This window comes from Coturnix japonica, chromosome 4 (genome assembly GCF_054131305.1).
Source record: "Coturnix japonica strain WE chromosome 4, WE-NBRP24, whole genome shotgun sequence".
NCBI classification, from domain to species: domain Eukaryota; kingdom Metazoa; phylum Chordata; class Aves; order Galliformes; family Phasianidae; genus Coturnix; species Coturnix japonica.
In genome coordinates, this window is record NC_140666.1 from 34,971,990 (window position 1) to 34,989,657 (window position 17,668).

Genomic DNA, 17,668 nt, shown 5'->3' on the forward strand with positions numbered 1-17,668 from the left:
TCCTCCCACCCCTCCCCAGCTCCCCTAATTAATTTCCATATATCTGTCATGTAAGAGGAAAAAGTTAAGATAACAGCACAATTCTAAGACATTCTATTTTTATAGCAGAAAAATCTAATAGCTTGAGACATTTTTATTACAGCACTGAATCTTTGCTGTGGTACCAATCTCTTTCTGCCAGCGGACAGCTGATTTAGTGATGATCCAGGTCTTTCCTGCATACTTCAAATCCAAGGTAAAGGAACTTTGAAGATTATTGCTCCAATCTGATATATTTAAGCAAAGCAACAGTGAATTCTTACTCCCTCTCTTACAGGATTGGTATAGAATAAGTAATTAAATTGAAGTGTGATTTTTGATACATTTCTGTTGCAGTGCTGCTGGCTGCTTTTGCTGCATATACTACAACTGTTGTAAAGGGAAAAGAGCTGTAGTTGTTCTGCTGGCAGGAGTGCTGTAGTAGTAATGGCAAATGGGAAATCTTCTCTCATCCAGAATGCAGAATGTGAATATCAGTAGCTACAGTGCACTTAAGGAGAAATTACATTCAAGATTCTTTCTATCTAATCTCTACAGATACAAATCCATCTAATGAAGATAAAAAAAAAAAAAAAAAAGATATTCTTATATTTTACCTGATTGAATCATAGAATTATAAAAGTTGGAAAAGACCACTAAGATCATCAAGTCTAGCCACCAACTCATCACCAGTGCAACCAGTATTGCCCACTCACCATGTACCTCAGAGCCATATCTCCATGTTTCTTGAACACATACAGGGTGTTCACCTCCCTGGGCAGCCTGTTCCATCACCTCATCACTCTTTTTGAGAAGAATCCAACCTGAACCTCCCCTGGTGCATCTTGAAGCCATAATGTCTTATCTCATCACTGTTACCTAGGAGAACAGGCCAATCCCCATCTCACCACAGCTTCCTTTCAGGTCTTTGTAGAGAGTGATAAGGTCTCCCTTGAGCCTCTTCCTCTCTAAATTGAACAATCTGAGTTCTTTCAGCTGTTGTTCATAAGACTTGTGCTCCAGACCCTTCATCAACATTACTGCCCTTCTCTGGACATGGACCAGCGCCTTAGTGTTTTTCTTGTAGTGAGGGGCTCAAAACTGAACACAGTACTTGATATGAGTTCTCTCCTGTTCTGAGTACAGAAGGGCTGATCACCTCCCTGGTCCTGCTGACTATCTACTTTTCATGAACCCTGATGATCAGGCTGGACCTGATCCTCTGGTTGTCCTGTACATGCTGTATGATGTTATCATGAAGCAAAAGAAAATCTTCAGCAACTTCAAATGCCAGGTTTACTGAATTATTCTCCTATGATAAAATTATTTTTGAGAAGCTGAAAAAGAGAAAAAAAGGTGAGACAGTGAGATCAGTAAGTTTTTGCTCCCCTAGATATTTCTTCCAAGGGAACTCAGTACAAAGACAGTGTCCTGGTATAAAATGAAGTAAGTTTTCACAAGGACTGTGATTGCAGGTATCCTGAGCATGGATTTGGCTATAGATAACTTTGGATTTTATATGAGCTACAAGAATTCGAGGAGAATAGATCTGACAATATAATGAAGGAAATGAGAAACAAATTGAATTAACACTTACAGAACAGTAAGTTACGTAGGTTCAAGTTCACTTTCCTATATTCTCCCCTTAGCAGACATAAGCATTACTGAAATTGCATTACACTGTGTGAGAAAGCTGAAAAGCTGCCTGCATCTTAGGACTGAAAAAGTAAATTTCCATCAGTCCTGCTCATAGCACTCAAAATTTAAAAAAATGATTAAAAAAAAAAATAGTCCCACACCCCTGGACAGTGCTAAAGTTGCAGAATACTAAGACGACATTATTTTTGCTCCATGGCTTGTTTTGCACTGGTGATGCATACTACCTACCATGGTATCATACCAATTTTGTTTTTCCTTAGGTGAAAATAAGGGATCCCAATCTTAGCCTGCCTGAAGGTAAAAAACAAGCTGGTTGTTCTGATACTTCTCTGTTCCCACCTTTATCATTCTAAATCTCTGTCCAGCTGCAATTCAATGTGGCAGAGAAAGAAAGGTCCCGTGTTATCTTTCAACATATTAATGAGTAGTTAGTGAGGAAGAAGGGAGAAGTCCCATTTTTGCACCTGCTGAGTGGCAGACTTATTTAGATACAATGGAAAATATACAGTAACTCATCCTGTGGACACAATTCCATGAAAAAGCTGCTCATGAAACTTCACATTATTATTAATGAGTTTGATAATAAGTGCTGATCAGAGATCAAAGTCATACTCTGTTGAGTTTTGTACGCAGATTATCCCTGCTTCATTCATTTCGTAAAACACACATCAACAAATGGTGGGAACAAGAGACAGCAGTAACCAGTAACATTGGCAGTACTACGGTACACAGCCTGTTATCAGAGCTTTTTCAAGCATTACAACAAAAGGAAATTTTAAAGTAGGATGAAATCATTTTATTCTCTTTTGTAGGTGGTAAAACATAATCGCTTTATGTAGTAAAACAGAGCTGAAGAGACAGAAAATTGCTGCTTTCCTTCTAGTTGAAATCTCACTAAGTCAGCCACCACGACCAGGGAACACCTAGGTGCATCCAGTTCTACATATTGCATTTGCAAACTTCAAAGCCAGCAACTTTAATTGCTTTGTGGTGACTCATTCAGCTTACATTTATGGTGTTGCACCTAATGACAGTCCTCCTGTTCTTCCAGGTTCTATCCCTCTCTGAGGAAAAGAAAAGCACTAGGACGGTTTTGTGTTAAGACAGATATCTTAAGAATATTATAGAACACCCCTGAGGCTCCTGCTCTTTCAGCCTTCTACTCAGAATTAGTCACATGCTTGTTTAACCCTTAGTGGAAGGGTTTTTTTCAGTAACAGTGTCATTTGCCTGAAGAGGATAGTAATGGGGACACTGTTGAAAAGGACCGAACCTCATCAAGAAGAAAAGGGACGGTGTGGGACATATGGGATATCAGCAGGGAAGAAAGAAATGGCATTGGAGGAAGAAACTGAATTTCAGGAAAAAACAAAAAAAGAAACTTTGCATGCATCCCCATTTAAGTTTACAGAATGCCCTACAGCTGGATGAAAATCTCATGCAGGGGAGAGAACACAGACAACCTGGGGTGGTTTGGGCTGGTTTCTCTGCATTTGTACCTCTCTTTCTGCCAACTATGGAACAATTCATTTCTTTTCCCCTCCTGAAGTTTATTCATCTGACTGAGTTGGCAGCCCAGTTTACATGAAGATGAGACATTTAGGCTCCATATCCTTATTTCCTCCAGTCTGTATCAAAACAGTGAGAGCCCCCTTTTTTTTTTTTTTTCCTCCTTCCTTTTTTTCACCATCAGAAGCACCAAAACAGGCTATAAAATTTCCTTTCTGTCTGAAAATAAATAGCAACATAAAATGTTCCTTTTTGTTCTGGTCCCAAGTTGATGACTGTTACTGTCTTGCTAAGGAAACAAACTGCTAAACCAAACAAGAGCCAAAGGTGTCATACCTTCCTTCCCCAGGGCAGCTCAGTTGTCAACTCCTTGACTGATGCTCTCCAGTAGAGACAAGCAGCCCTGGTGATTGAAGTTCCTCCATTTGACCATCAGCCTATGGTGTGGTGTGTCCCTCCTCATCCCTTGTGATTTCAGACTGGAGGGGTGAAGGGTCACTTCTTTCACTGTAGGCTACATATAACAAAGAACACAAAATAGAGAACACAAAAAGTACACTTGGACACGCTTCAGTAACACCTACTGTAATTGAAATATCTTTTCTCTACAACTGTAGAAAAGAGTTTAAGCAGCTTATCAAAGTTCCAGGATATTTTTTTCAGCAAACCTTGATATTAGCTGGAAGAACATAAGTAATTTTATTTTTATTTTTATTTTTATTTTTTTTATGTGTTTCTTATTGAAATTAACATTATGGCTCACAAGAAGGTCTTTATTCAAATTATGGCAATTTGTAGGATTACTGAAGTAAGCTTGGCACTATTAAGTCAACAACTTTACTCATGTTGGTCTCACTGACATCAAAGTTGAGTTTAAAAGCCAAAGAGTTGTGTTTTTGCTTTTAGCAAAATAAACAGAAGAATAACAATTAAGAAACACAGTTTAGGCAGTCTTATGTTCTAAGTTCTTGAGTAAAAGTCTTTCAGCTTATATGGCCTAAGACAAAATTATATAAAAATACTGTGCAAGATGGAAGGACTTTTACGCTGACATAATTGTTATCTTAGGAATAACAAGTGAAACAAAAGTTGCAAAAGCTTGTAGGCTCCAGCAAAGGAACTAATTTCAACAATAAGAGGAACCAAAGCAGAGGAAACTGAAATAATCAGATTAGCTTTATTGTAGAAATTTCTAAATAATGACAAGCATGGAAACGCTCACTTATTCTGTAAGAGAAATAACTTGCATTGCAAAAAACATCATCCTCTTTAACAAGCACAACTGGCAACAGAAGCAGCAACCTGTTCTACACAAATCCATTTTTCCTGCAAACTGCCTTGAAAATCCAGCCCCTTTTTCTTTAGTAAAGCTGCGGTTCAAGTCTTTATTATTTTACATACTCACAGCTGAAGCTTCCTCTTTCTGGTTTCAACAAATCTCTCTGCTCTCTCTGCAAAACTATTTAGTACACTGCAGTAAAAAAAAACTTGCTGACTTGTCAGAAATCAATATCTTTTCACATGATCTTCATCCTTTGTGTACTGTTTTCTTCTACTGTAACAAACAAGCTCTGCGCCTTGTATTGCCCACTTCTCTCAAAGCACACTCTGGTCTGTACTTGCAGCTGACCAATAAGCACCAGCTGCTAGTGCTCTCCTAGCACAGACCTCTTTTATCGTGGTCCTTTTGCAAAGGGAAAGCTTCCCCTAAAGAAAATCTGCAAAGTCACTTCAGCTGCAGCCTTCCCATGCTCATAATGCCTGATAGCAACTCATTACCCCTGTTGTGTTCCTGCTCCCTTCTTCCTTATTCTAAACTCTTAAGCTCAACTGGACTCTGCCTTTGGCTTTGCACATGCTCATTTTCTTACCATGTACTCAGGTGCAAGGTGAGGTCTGCGCTTTCTACCCTAAGTATGTCACAGTTCTAGAAATGCACCATTACAAGATGAGAGATTAAGCTTCTCAGTTCATGTGAAGCCTGAGACATACACTGATGAAACCCAGCTTCTTTACATGCTCCAGAGAGCCTGAGTTTCTGAACCAGATCTCTCAAGGAGGTGGGCAAGGATCGCTGAGATTACCATTTGCAAAGAGTAGTGCTGTTAAATGAGAAAGAAATAAAGTCCCTGAAAGAACAAGTGATAAAAGAGTAACTGTGATGCATAACAATACACTTCATTAGGTGACATGCCCAAGGTTTGGCTTCTATGGCTGCCTCCAACCATCAGCTGTGAAAATACTGCTGAAGAGTTGCAGGGTTTGTTGCAGTGAGAATCTGCTCTCCAGGTAGATGAAGGATTGTCATGAAACAAAATGAGAAATAAATAAATGCATGCAGCTGAAAACAAAAATACCAGAGAGAGGATATGTACACTGCTCTTATGTCATCTTCATCGTAACCAGTCAGAGACTGACCACAGACTATGATACACTGAGATCGAGGAAACATTTGGGTACCTGATGGTGTCTACTGGAAGAATATAGATTTCACACTTGTATTCTGCATGTGTTAGTACACGCACACACACATGTAGAATCATAGAATCACAGAATCCTTAGAGCTGGAAGGGACCTTTGAAATCCATCTTGTCCAACTCCTCTACAATGAATGGGGACGTAGAGCCATACTTTTTAAAGAAAGGAAGAGTGAAGCAGAGGAAAAGAACACAGAAAAAGTCAAAAAAGGCAAGAGGAGTAGTGGAGCAGACAATTGTTGCAATAAAAATGGAGATTTGGAACTAAGAACAAGAAGTTCGTCAAGAAAAGACTCATCCATCACGTACCTGAGGCCACTTCCTCAATCTCTGCCTGCTCAGTTGATCTCAGTCCTTCTACACAGAACAGAAATGATGGCAGAGGGCATTCATCTGTGTTCACCAACTGCTTAAGAGTGGGAGATGCAGTCTATGCACACTTGGCAGAGGTCACAAGATCTCTGGCCCAGAACATTTGCACATCCAGGTCACTGCACAGTGACATGCTACTGACATTCAATGGAAAGAAAATCATTTACTTCAGAGATTAGTCCTGGAAAATGAGAATGACTGTCCAGGACACAATGGCCTGTAAAAAATCAACTTCACTTTTCATTACTGGGCTCTTTCCTTGAGTAATTAATCTTTTCAAAAGACAGGGGACCCTTACATTTATCTCCTCTTGTCTCTGTGGAAGTCTTTCAACAGGTGAGCAGCCCAAGTCACCTGCAGGAGCACTACCTCTCACAGCAAACTGGCAGCAGAAATGAGCCCTTGGAATCTGAATCCTGTCTGAATGCTGAGGAGCCCTTTCATTTATGGTAGTCTCCTCCTCATTTCCAAATATTTAATTAACACTGACATTATACCGCAATGTTAGAATTAGAATATCATCTCAGGAAAACTGTAGCCACTTGTGAAAGAAAAATATAAATTACAATAAGGAAGTCAACATGAATTTTTTCTGGGGAATAACATAGAAACTTTTGTGTATAATACAAATACAGATTTAGAAGAAAACTATCACACAGAGAAATCACTTAAACTGGTATGTATTCTAATCACACTTCTATAGCAGTGAATTTGTTAACTGTTAAAAAAATTATTATCAGTATGTATTAGTTAACTTTGATAACTAATTACAAGAGGTTTTCCCAAATATCTGATCCAGTGATTATCAGTTTCTGCTGATCCGCTGCTTTCAACAGTCCCAGTATCAATCAAAGCACAGCACTGTGGATCTCTGTGAAACTGGTCCAGGTGATGTGAAGAAGTACAATATGCAAAAGGACTTTTTCCACAGATTTTCCCCACATCCTCTATTATCATTTTTTTCACTTTTACTTTCAGTTGGCAATTCTGAAGATGCCTTTTTCTTTCTCTTAAAAAAAGCAACAAAATACTGTCTGTAAATTTTCCAGAGGTTTTACCAAAGGGTATTTCAGGCCTTTTAAAAATAAAGAAACAAATAAACATGTCTTTTAAAAGTACAGACTTCTCCATTCTCTTAAAAGCTGGGAACCTTGGAAAACACGGCTGAACATCCAGGGTCTAGTCAGTGCAATCACTTATGTTGTCAGAGAAGTTATGACAGTGGTGCTCTAAGCACTGTCTGATCCATCACAGAAAGCATCCACCTGTGCTTTTTTACTGCAGTCCAAGGAACAGCTAACAGCAGCTCACCAGCTCATGCAGATCTGCCTGAGGCACAGCTCAAGAAACTGCAGGCAGGATAGGTCAAGGGGCAGCGCCTGGGTGCACAACACGGTCCCCAGGCAGGTTTTGAGTGTTGAGCTCTGTAGCAAGTAAATTTACCCCTTTCTGATCCGTGTGGAGCAGAATTAGTAGCTGTGCTTTTGAAATGTTCCATAAAAAATAAGGCTTGATACCTGGGTAAATTTGGGCATCACTGAGGTCAAGACCACCTTCAGTCACCTTTTCAGTTAGCCAGAGAAGGCCTCCAGGAAACTCTTTGCTGTATGACCCAGACCAAGGACTCCAGCATTAATGGCATTTAGTCCCTCTTTTATCTAGTACCTTGAAAACCTGCAATGACCCTAACATTTCTTGGCATTTCTTTCTCAAAATTAGAGCTTTTTTCCTTTTTTAAACATCCAAACTGCAGAAAGGGCTCCATTTTAAAACGTGACTACAGTTAATTTGGTGTTTTGGTATAAGAAGATATAATATATCCCTGTATACATTACTGTGTATTGTTTGATTTTCTGAATAGCCAAAAGGCAGACAGCCGTAAAAAAGATCAGCTATCAGCTTCACACTCACTAGTGGCATAAACTGCTCAAATGGAGCCCTTCTGTGCTCCACAAGAAAATGTTTTTTTCCTCACACTTGATAATTCAGCCCATCACTATGGACAGGTGTCTAAATAATTTAGATGCACTTTCATGTGGTATAACCCATGCACTCGAAGTTGTCCCCTAGAGCCATTCAGGAGGTTGTTAAGGGATATGATCATTGAAGAAAGAGTGTCAGTCTCATACAAGACTAAGCACTAGAGAATATAAAGATCTGTGCACTGCCTGAGAATCTTCCCTGATCCAATTAGCACAACAGCAGGTGATGGCAGGGATTAAATTAAAGAATATCACTTCTGTTCAACTTATTACTCACCACACTGATCATGGCCTTGGCCTGATAAACAAATTAGCTGACTTTTAGAAACACAAACAGGAATTCAGTGGCTCAAGAAGAACCTCGAAGAGGTGCTGCTTGGGGACTGTCTGAGCACTGAGTCAATTTTATGGTGCATCACTTGCTCTGCTTTTTGGGTTTTTTTTTTGGTTGTTTGTTGTTGTTGGTTTTGCTACTTTTTTTAGTATTATCATTAAACTGTACTTATATCAACCCATGAGTTCTTGCACCTCTTTTCAGTTTATTCTCCTATCCCACTGTGGGTGAACAGCTGTGTGGTATTTAGTTGTCTGCCAAGTTAAGCCACAACACTGTCTTAGGAGAATTCTAAGTTTTACTGGCAGACAAGACAACTGTCACAGACAGAATTTTTTTTTTAACTGTTTGTACTGGCAGATCCATCATAAAAAGTTCCCATTCTTCACAGCACACAGAACTATTCTGGATCCAGAGTTAAGGCAGAGTTGGGAAGAGATTGAGACAAGTCCATCCCTAAACAAAATGAGATACATTGTATACACTGCTCTTACCACTATTCTCTTACAGCAAGAAGAACTTTCAAACAAGGCCATCATTTCTGAATATCTAAGCCATGTACTGAGCACTTGTCTAGACAGATCTCTCTGTTCCTTGGAGTGCCCAGAGAAAAACAAATACAGGGCTCTGTAAGAGACAGCTTAGCTGAACATGCAGCTGGGATTTTGGGCAGCTTTCCAATACGGACCTGTGGTTGCTTCCTTTCTACTACAGTCAGTGGGACTCACTCAGCTGACCTGTTTTGATACTGCCCCACAGCATCTGAACTGCACTGAAAAAAGACAGAACAGCTCTGTCTACTCAGGTAATAGACCAAATCAATTTGAAAGCACAAACACGGTACAAGCAGGTGTGCAATAAAATAATGCTTAATAATGCATTGCCCAAATAATAGGTTGTATGAGATTAAGAGAACAGTGTCTACATCCTGAAGATTCAAACGTCTTTTCCCACCTCTTTGGTGCCTGCTAAACAGAGAAGATAGTGAAGGGATGGTGCCTGAATTTTCATTCTGCAGTGATGTTCAAATTATAACACCTTTCAAGAATATCTGAAAAATGATGGCTAGCCCATAGAAAAGTTGTACGGTCCCATTTTACCTTTTGTTCTTCTTTAAAACAAACATTTTCCTCCCAAAATAACCCGCATGTCCCCGGTCTGAGCTGTTCTGAGTGGTAGTCCAGCAATGATGGCAATTTATTAGAAAAACAACATTTTCTCCTCAAAGGACGTGGTCAGAGATATTTACTCTTGGGAAATAAAGTTCTTTGCTTTTGTAACAGATTTGGTAGCACATAGCTAGTCAAAAGAGAACTGTGTAATGTGGGAATAAGAAATAAACATGCCTACGCAATGTTGCTCACTCTCAGTCTTACATATCCAAGTGCTGCAGTAAGAAAATCTTGACAAGAATGTACCAGTAGCATTCTCGTGATTTGGGGTGACACTTTTCCTTCAAACACTAGAAGCAGTCAAAGGTAAAAACATAAACAAAACAAAACATAAGTGACAGCCCAGATACCAAAGCCAAAAGTTTGCTTGCTAAGGCTGGAGTAAGAAGATGATAATTGTGAGGGCTCAAAGGTTTTTGCAGTTCTCCAGCTTCCCTATATGACATTAGCCATGGATCAGGAGAAATGAATAGCCATACCTACAGCATGAATTCTGCTGAGAGCTCAGGTGCATTTGCTATTAATTATTTGTCACTGCAGGTTCACTGTCATTAATGCCAGGGCTATGCATGATCACTCAGCAGCACTCATTTGGTTTGGATCAGCTGTAGTATTTTTGGCACGTTAGCCAGAGCACACATCAAGGAGTGCTTTTTATTCTGTATTTGTGAGAATGAGTATTATTTGATCTGACATAAAGGATGCTAGTACAGCATCAATCTGTTGAATCTACTGCTTTCAAACAAATCTGAATTACCTCTGTGAGTTTACACTGGATCATTGTCACCAGAACCTCTATTATCCCATCCTCAAAATTATGAAGTTAGGTTTACTATAGAGTCAACAGATGGCCTCAGCTGAACTCTTAAAAATGAATCTGCTCAGTGCATTGCACACCACCTGCTACCACCATGCCAGTAACTACATCAGTAAAGAAATACATTCCAGTGTCAGCTGAAATTCTCCTAGCCCTTATTCCTCTTTCTTCATCAGAGACAGTGTCCCAGAAGGGTGAAAAAGGATGAGCATAAGATTAAACCCATTAGTGATATTCTCAGAGCATTTAATTTCTGCCCTTGGACTTGCTTAGGTGCTATTTGTGGTGCACACTTTTTTTTTTCCTTTTCAGCAAGGACTGCTGAGATGAAGCATGTACACAGGCTAAAGCTAAAAGCAATCCAGTGAAAAGCAGACACAGTTTGAGGCAGCAAATGTTGAGGGCCAGGAAATATTCTGCAAAAACATCATGCCACATAAGAAGATGAATATACAGCTGAGAGGCAATGATACAAGAGTTACGGGAAACAGCAGATCTAGGAACCATTAACACAGCTACTTCAGGAAAAGCAAACAGTAATTCATGTCAAGAAGCAATGCTAATGAAGGGCTGGTTATTCATAGTGTTACAAATGCTTGCAAAGTTTTCCAGTTCTCATGATTATAGACTACAGCAGCTGGCTGCCATCCTTGCAGCCGGGCTATATAAACAATGGACAGCTGATTGCAGCTGGCACACAATCTTGGGATCACTGATAAAACAGCAGTATTAGACTCAATTATTAGAGGAGAGAGTTGCCTCATTTTGAAGTTAAAGAGCAAATCCAGTTTTGAAGAAGAAAATTTTAAAAAGCAAGCCATGCCATTTGAAACACATTATGGATGATGCAGAGAATATCAAACATGAATGACCAGCCAGCAGGGCAGGGCAAGCTGTAGGCTTAAATACTGAACTACGTATCATATTTCATTTGAAAGAAAAGGTGGAAAAAAACCACAGCAGCGATCAGGAAGTTGCCTGATTCTCTCAAAGTAGATTTCTAATTAGTATCTATAATTTCAAGATAAGTGTCTATAGGACAGCAAATAGAGTTCAGAAACAGAACCTCTGTGTATATCAGTCCATCTCAGCCTGCCCAAGCACAGGATTTATAACATGGAATTGGTTAAACCCAGGCAGATCTGTCAACCCAAAGCCACTGAACAGAGGCCAGCAGACCTGCCCAAACGAGTCTTTCTACTTTGTATACCTGTGCTTTCTGTGATATGACAGGGTTTCTACAGTGATAAATGACACAAATCAAACATTCAAACCTTTACCACAACCCCGGGTACAACTGTTAATGGAAGGCAGGACCTTAGCTTCCTGCCAAGGGATTCCATGTCAACTCAATGTGATCCAGACAGACTCATTGTCTTAAACAACACAACTCCCCACCAGAAAATACAAGAGGTGGAGAACAAAGACATCATGGTGCGACAAACATTAAATGCCCTGAAAAAATTAATTATTCAACAAAGTATTCACATGCTGTAGCTGAAAAGAACTGAAATCTCCTAAACCTAAGTCATCATTTGAGGAACTATGAATAACTAAGGGCATACGCACAAAATTCCAGCTGCCACTTAGACTCCTGGAACTTGTGAAGCTTTAAAATAAATCAGATTGAAATGAGTCTAACTATTCTCAGAGCATTCAGTAACTGATATCTGAAAAATAAAGTAGAAAAGTTGTGAATTACACACAAATTTTGAAGTATTACCATCCTTTTGGAGTTCTTACAGCAACAGTTTCTTGCCCCAAAAGGCACCTTGGGAAAAGCTGAACTGATGTAAAACTAGTGATCTATAAGATAAGTCAGAAGACACACACAAATGTGCATGTATTAAAAAGTAAGAATAATTTCTGCTCTTGGGCATGGAGCAAGTCTTTTGCAATATAAAGTGGATAAATCACAGAGTGATGACAGTGCACACAGTACCACTGGACAAAGCACAATGAGTGGGCAATAAACTGTGGCAGACGTGCTGTTTTCAGGATCAAGCAATGCACTGCTAAAGGCTCTGTAGAGCTGCAAGTGCTTTGTCTACACAGAAATATTTCTCCATTGGGCTTTCAGTGAGACAAAATGCTCCCACTCTAGGTCTGCCCATACTGTCAGAACTAAGCACCACAGAGACTGCTGTGTAAGGATAAGAAGCTGTCCAAGCACATAGTAAAAAGGGATAAAATGTAGTCCAGCAAATTATGGCTTGGTTACTTCCCAGTTGGGACATCAGCCATTTCTATGCCTGTCACCAACAACCCTGGGCTCCAAAGTAGCTAGTAATTCTTTTCAAATGATCAAGGTATTTGAATAGCACTGCCATTTCTTGAACTGTTTTAAATTTAGTGTTATCCTAAGAATAATTTGTTAAAGGGGCATTCCCATTCACCTCCTCAGTTTGTTGTGAAATGTCTACAAAAGAGCAGAATGGAGCATTTCAGTTTCAGTATCTGTGGGTACACATTGTCTCATCTGAAAGAGGACTAAATCTAAGACAAACTTTCTACTGTCCTTCCAGGTCACTTATATGACTTTTGAAGTACACTTGTCCCAGCTGAACAGAACAAGGTATGACACTAACATTCTGAAAAAGCTTTTTGAACAGTGTTTTACCCCAGAGCTGTCCAAGACATAATATGGCAAATTAGTGAAGCAAACAGCTTCTAACTCAGTAAAATGAGGCTACAAAATATCCCTTTCTACTTTTTTCCTTTCCTCTCTCTGGAAAATAGCCTCTGCATACTTTCTCTTCATTGACCTTTTCTATTTCAAAGTCTATTTTATTCTTCAAGATTACTTGCTTTCGATCCATGCAAATATGATATTAAAATCAAGTCAAAGATGATTTCATTGTCTTTCTTGAAACATTTATGTTTAATGTTAGTACCCACCACATTATTGGAATAGTAGCCTTGTTTAAGCTTGGTGCTTCAGATCAAAAAAAAACATTTTTTTTTTGCTTTTTGCCCTTGAGACAATAAAACCGGAGTTTCAAATGGATAAGATACACTCAATTGACAACATGCACATTGACAGATTATGTATTGAATATGCATACAGTGATTAATTATAAAATTGATTAGACATATCCTCATTAACTAGCAGCTACATAGCTTTCATAATACAAAAGCACACACTTGGATTAACACTTACATGGATCCGCTTGTACAACAGGCTAACAGCCTGCTGCTATTCTGGGAAAGGGACGTGTAGAAACTGCAGCTGTCTTCATGGATTGCCTCAGAAGGGAAAAGACTTATGAAAGAGCTATGTTTCAGTTATTTAGATTTACATGTTGTTCTGCTTGCCTATTTTCCTCTTTTTCTTACCAAGATATTATTTGAGCCAACTGGCTCACTTTTATATGTTGGGAAAATTAACTCACTGCACACCAGGAAGCTATGTTTAATACTACAAGGCTTATTGGTGAAGGGTATCCAATTGATTTTTCTTCCTTTAATAATATATCACCTGTTATTCTGATTGTCAACTGTTGGTCCAAGTGACAGCATCATCTGTGGTTCAGCAATAACTCATTTAATTTTTTTTTACTGGTCACTAGTCCAGTCATGAAAGAATAGTTCTTGGCTTCAGTTGTAAGAGACCTTCTTCAAACACCAGTTAACCACACCCTATTAAGCAGTAAGGAGCCATTTCCCACCATAAAAGTGGGGCTATGCATGCTTCAATGGTGTGACAAGCAAAGTCAGGATCCAGTGCAGAGTCTTCCACAAAATATCCATCCTGGCAAGAAAAGGCATAAATGGTTCAGGCAAAAAAACAAACAAACAAAAAAACACAACAGCACAACAAAAAGACTACGAAGGCAGAGGCCACAGAAGACGCACAGGAAACTTCAAGAAATTGTACCTTACTTACTCATACGTAAAAACGATATCTGAAGCACCATGGTAAGTAGGCATGTAGTACACATAGGACTCGTACATTCACTCAGATCACCTGCACAAATTCTGCATACAAACAATGCACACAAGGGTATCAGTTTTGTTTTAAGTATATTTCCTTCTGTTTTCCCTATTTATTTTATCTTCCAACTTTAGTCAAGAGTAGTAGATAACAAAATGTACAATGGAATAAATGAAATGCAGATATCTAAAGCATTCCAAGCCAGCAAATTAAACAAAGTAATTTGCTGAATTCCTTCTGAGCTTTGTTCAAACCTATGAAGAAAATATTCTTCCTTGCTAATCAAGGAATGTTGCATGTGAACCAGGGTAATTGCTTATAACACAAAGCAAACAGTCGGTAACACTTCAGACCATCTTATTTTTATGAGTCTTGAAAGAAGGTGGATTGACTTTCAGTTGTGAAGCCAATAAGCAAAAACTTTTACACATACCTTATCTCAGTTACAGCTTTGGAAGTGTAGCTATATACATATATATATATATACATATATATACACAGCTATATATATATATATATATATATATGTTGTTGTTGTTCACTTGCATATATATATATATATATGTGTGTGTGTGCCTTTGTAATAAGATTCTCATGGGGCTATGATCATTAGACTGTGAGTCAGCAGCATCTGGAAAACATTAGGGAAATGCCCCAGGAAAAGGCTATCTTTTGAATGGCTTAATTTTCAAAGAGCACACAAAAGACTCAATAACTGCAAGAATCTAGTTTCAGTATCTGTGTTCCTCTTATATAATTTGGGCTGCTGCCAGTTTCTGAAGGTTATCTTAAAATTAAGACCCTTTCAGAGGAAACATTTAATAGCTCAGAGCTTTAAGGAAATGCACTGCAGAGCCTCCCTTGGACAATGCTAATCAAAAACAGAAATACAATTAGAAAGGAGATTATTGAAATACTGAATATAAAACACAATATATTTCAGAATGTTCCAGTTCAGGAAAATAAAATTATCTACTTAATTAGCCTTTTCCTCTGAATAACAAGGTAAACCAATTTTCACTGAAGAGAATATATATGTTTCTAATAAACATACAAACCAATGAACAAACAGTTTTGAAAGCTTGGTCCAATGTCAGTTTTTACCTGGAACAAGATTAGGGAGAGAATTAGAGGTCTGTAGGACTGAGAAGTTAGGAGTTCTGTTGTTATGAGTCAATGAATACTAACATTGTTAAGGATCATAGGATTATAGAATGCCTTGGTTTTGAAGAGGTCTTTAAGATCATCTAGTTCCAACCCCCCTGCTACCGGTAGTATTTCACCCACTAGATATGGCTGCCCAGAGCTCCATCAAACCTGGATAATAAGCAGCACAATATGATTTTAAGTAATCAGCAGCTGGGCTTCTTACTCCATTAAAGGAGACAAATCTTTGAGCAGTATATTTTTCCCTCTTAGAGATGACTTCTTTCTGGGACATCTAGACAGTTTTGACATCTACATTATTGCTAAATTCTAAAGGTGGTTCAGGACATGATAGGTTTGACTGCAAAAGAGCTGTTTTGCCAAGCAGCAAAAATTCACAAGAAAATCTTAGACTGCTTCCAGTCTAATCTGAGATTGTATTAGGGATCACTCTAGTAGCCTTTGAAAGATATAAAAAGATTGGCGTCAATTCAAGCTTTTTAGAGTAGAATAGATTTCTAGCTGAAATGAATGTTATTTCTCCACCCCCCTCCCCCCCAGGTTCTTTCTCTAAACAAGGAGCAAACAAGCTACATTGGACTGATTGGGAAAAATACTATTTTCCACGTCTGTGCCCCAGAAAAGAAGGAAAAAAAAAAAAAGTAGAAGAAAAGATGGTGTTGATACTTTACTTAGTAACAGATCAAGCTTCACATCATGTCAGAGTTTATCCACAAAATGGCGTACAGAAGTAATAGTTGCATGATAACAACTCACAGCACAAGAGAAAACAGAAAGGTAATTTTATTTGCTACAGATCACCAGAAAGTCTTTAAGAATTGGTAAGAACCTGGTGGCAGCAGACCATCAGACATGTTTGTCAACAAACAAAGCTTTCATAACGAGATGGGCAATGTCACAGAACAGCACAAAATTCTTATGTAGAACGAATTAGTCTTAAAAAAAAAATGCAGGCATCTGATCAAAGTTCTATTAATCAGTTGTCAAGCAATTTCACTACTCCTACTAAATTTAGAATCATATTATGACTAATTTGAGACACATATAATCTGCAAAGCAGCCTGAATACTTTGCTTCCATTCTGGCTTGTACAATAACAACAGATTACTCAATGAACAGCTTAACAATCTGCTAAGAATACTGTGGAAAACCTACTGTAGTACTGGTTTACTGGAGGTCATTCAAGAATGATGTTTGATTTTGCAGACATGTTGAAATCAGCTGGGTTGCTAACACTAGCCAAAGAGCTGGTTTTATGTGTGGGCTAATCTCTCCTTAATCACTCCCATGTGGACTAAAGTTTCTATTCAGTTCTGACAGTAGAAGTAAAAGAGAAGCTATCTCTGGTAATAACAATTATAGTCACATATTGGATCAGGTTAATTCCTGAAATAATTCTAGTTGAAGCTGTTCAGACTACTATATGCATTAATTTAACCCACTAGATTTGCCCATTGCATGCTATCTTGATTCATCCTTATATTCTCACAAACCAGCAATAGGTGTATCACACTGTTAGGAAAATAGTTGCTAATAACAATGACGTCACCAAAGTAAAAACAGATGCTAACTAAATTCTAACATGCACAAGAAAATGTATTGGCAGCTGCAACAAATAACACAGTAACTGTGGCATTCTCATCTTGCAGTGTCTGACAATAAAAAGCATAAGAAGCAACTAGAAATCTAATGGGAAACTGAAGATACCACCACTGAAGAGGAAATCTACAGAACAGCATTCTACGATCAACATCAAATCTGCAACATCATTTTACAATAAAAGCACTGAAAAAATGTCTAGAAAATTCCATCAGGTACATCATATCACTATTTTTTTCTCATATGTAATGAGAAAAATACTCAAACCTCACCTCATCCATCTGAATAGAACTCAGTAAGAAGTCTGATGTTAAGGATGAATGAACCTCTGAACAAGTCATTTCATAAATGGAGAGAAACTTATCACAACACAAAAGATAAACTGTTACTACATGCACATCCCTCATTGACCTATTCTACCCTAAACTAAAAATCTAGTGAAAATAATCTTAGAGTTACAATCCAAGCTAGAAAGAAACATCATATTGTGCAAGAATTTTGCCCAGAAACTTTTCTCATTGCTCTTAGAGACTTGGCTGTCCTGATTGCCAGCAGCAAATTTTCTTTAGTTTACCATACATCAGGCCATTTTGTGGCAAAACTACTTCCAATTTGTCAACTCATTTCC

General features: G+C 38.4%; 1 protein-coding gene across 1 annotated transcript in view; it reads right to left on the bottom strand.

Moving 5' to 3' along the window:
* LOC107313089 (uncharacterized) overlaps window positions 1-17,668 on the bottom strand; it is a 65,758-nt gene that overhangs the window by 18,957 nt on the left and 29,133 nt on the right. Inside the window, exons 8-13 of the mRNA XM_085544927.1 lie at window positions 15,333-15,378; window positions 14,227-14,318; window positions 13,501-14,091; window positions 11,910-12,010; window positions 3,523-3,700; window positions 735-1,355 (exon numbers count right to left, since the gene is read on the bottom strand). The gene's annotated coding sequence lies outside the window, so the exon portion shown is untranslated. The remainder of the gene's footprint in view (window positions 1-734; window positions 1,356-3,522; window positions 3,701-11,909; window positions 12,011-13,500; window positions 14,092-14,226; window positions 14,319-15,332; window positions 15,379-17,668) is intronic.